The following is a 3,075-nucleotide window of genomic DNA, read 5'->3' as shown; positions in this document are numbered from 1 at the left end:
GCCATCAAATCATCAAGCATTTACTGGAAAGATTAATCTATGTCACATACTTCAAAGCTATGAAATAATTAAGGAGAGTAAAGAATGGGTTGCAGTGTTTGATGATGAAATTGGTTCTATGAGTAGAAACTGATAGGATCGGTGTAATCAATAGAGATTAGGGTCTGGCTATTGATGACAACTTCCAGAAAACGGTTTGATATAAATCCTATTAGGGATTAATATCACTTTCTATTCTTCACAAACCCTTTCAAACACTTGAAGCGATTCAAGTGCGAAAACGTTTGCTCAAGTTTGAAACTAAGAACTAGTTCTAAAAGAGAAGACATAATGTAAATAACACAGTAGTTTGTTTATGGATGTTCGAAGAAAACTCTCTTACGTCACCCCTTCTTCCAACCACCGGAATGATTCACTATACTCCTTTGAATCAAATACAGTTTACTGACTAGCTAACTATTGAACAGAACAGACTCTATTCAACTTACAATATGTTTAAGAATTTCACTCAGCTAGACAGATTTTGATTATCACTTGAACTTGAAGATGTACAAATCAGAAAGTGCAAGAGTATGAGATTGATAGCAGGTAAGGCTTATGAAAAATCAGTACACTGGTGAAACTTTTTGCTCTGGTGAAAACTCTTGTAAAAAACTGGCAAGTCAACCGTTGTCCTTGAGGATATGTATATATATAAGATAATCACCAACGGTCGAATCTTCTAGATGGACACGTGGCAAGCTCCCATTCGAAAGTCTCCATAGTACAATAGTACAACAGGCTTTGTGCACAAGGATCGTGGTCATACCGAACTGGTAGTGCGTCAGATATTCTTCTAGACCTGTCCTACAAGAAATAAGTAGTGGAAAGAATATTTACTTACGTGGAATTCATTTATTGGATGCAACTGGTTGTTGTACTAGTCTGCACGGATTAATGGAGCAGGAGTGACATACAGCTAGTTGATCGTGGGTAGATGAATGCTAACTTCAAGCAACTACTGAAGCGAGGCATTAGACGTGCTCCATTAGACTGTCAAGTCTAAGGAAGTTAGACGCCCACGTCTAATAGCGAGATCCATTAGACCACTAAGTCTAATGGAGTTAGACTTCACGTCTAACTGCATTTCACTTCAGACTTATCTGAAGGAGTTAGACGTCAACGTCTAACTTTCATTTGTTAAACTGCACGTCTAACTACGTATCTATTAGAATGCACATCTAACTATGTATTTATTAGACTGCACGTCTAACTACGTATATGTTAGACTGCACGTTTAACTATGTATCTGTTAGACTACACATTTAACTACGTATTTTTTAGAATGCACGTCTAACTATGTATTTGTTAGACTACACGTCTAACTACGTATATGTTAAACTACACGTCTAACTACATATCTGTTAGACTGCACGTCTAACTACGTATATGTTAGACTGCACGTCTAACTACGTATCTGTTAGACTGCACGTCTAACTATGTATCTGTTAGACTACACGTTTAACTACGTATCTGTTAGACTACACGTCTAACTAACAACGCGTCTAATTAGCATGTTTCAAACTAAGTCTAACTTAGCATATTTTTGATGCACCTGCACAAAAACAATTAGACGGATTAGCTTCATTCTTAATCAAAGTTTTACTAATACATCATAAAAATATCGTTAGTCAAACTAATTTGACCTAACAGAAACCATACTTAGGATGAAGCTGAGTTACCTTCATGAAAGAAAGTTGTGAGCTCGAGATGGATATTTACAATCAAGTACCTAAGTAATGGTTATATAGAAATGTGTAAGGCACACTTAGTTGTAAGGGGCTCACATAAAACTATGGAGACAATTACAATGATACTTTTGAACCTATAGAAAAGCTTCACATAGTTAGAGTTATTATGTCCATTTCTACTAACATTTCATGGGATCTGTGGCAAATGAATGTGTAGAATGTCTTTTAACAAGGAAATTTGAAGAAAATTTCTACATTAATTCTCTACTAGGTCTTGAAAATTCAATCACTCCAGAAAAAGTTCTAAGGCTTAGGAAAGTAATTTATGGACTCAAGCAATCACCAAGGGTCTGGAATCACAAGCTCAACTCAACACTCAAGGATAAATGTTTTAGAAGATCGGAAGATGATCACCCCCTATTCATCCTTCAAAGTCCTTAAGGCGTTATTATTGTCTTAGTTTATGTGGATGACTTGATCATTTCAGGCAGTGATCAAGTATGTATTCAATAAACTAAATCCTTCCTAAAATATATTTTTCATATTAAAGATTTTGGAGAACTAAAATACTTCCTAGGGATAGAGGTTTGTCGTTCTCCGAAAGACTTGTTTCTATCACAAAGGAAGTATACTCTACATTTGATAAGTGAAATTAGAAAATTAGGTTCTAAACTAGTCAAAACACCACTTGAGGATAGCTACAAGGTCAAGAAAAAGAAGGAAAAATAAAAAGGACAACAAACTAGAGAAATCTTATGTCGATCCTCCTCAATATTATCATAAAATTATAAATTATGATAATATTATTATATTATATTAGTTTCCATATAAGTTTATTATAATGTCTATATGTATCTCATTAAACCATTCAATACAATTTTTCTTTCTTTTATTTATATATATATATATTTATATATATATATATATATATATATATTTATATATATATATATATATATATATTTATATATATATATATATATATATTTATATATATATATATATATATAAAAGAAGACTATGTGTTTAAAACAAACTATTTTTTGGCCAATTATAACTTTGTTTGAAATTGACAATTTAAAAGAGAGAAATTAAACATGTTGCATCGATAGTGAGAAGATTAATCAAAATGCGGTTTGATCACAGAGAAATGAATTAGGCTGAATACAAGTTTGTGTATACGTTGAGAAATAAATAATGACTTAGCGTTGAGAAAATCGAACATGTTGGTTCAATATTGAAAAGTAAATGTAAAACAAATAGATGGTCCTTTGGTGAAAGGGAAGAGGAATCGAGTAAAGCTTCCATCACGGAAGAAGAAATTAGGTTACGATTTTGTTTCTTT

The sequence above is a fragment of the Impatiens glandulifera genome, chromosome 7, assembly GCF_907164915.1.
Source record: "Impatiens glandulifera chromosome 7, dImpGla2.1, whole genome shotgun sequence".
Lineage (NCBI taxonomy): Eukaryota > Viridiplantae > Streptophyta > Magnoliopsida > Ericales > Balsaminaceae > Impatiens > Impatiens glandulifera.
This window is presented reverse-complemented; position numbering follows the sequence as displayed.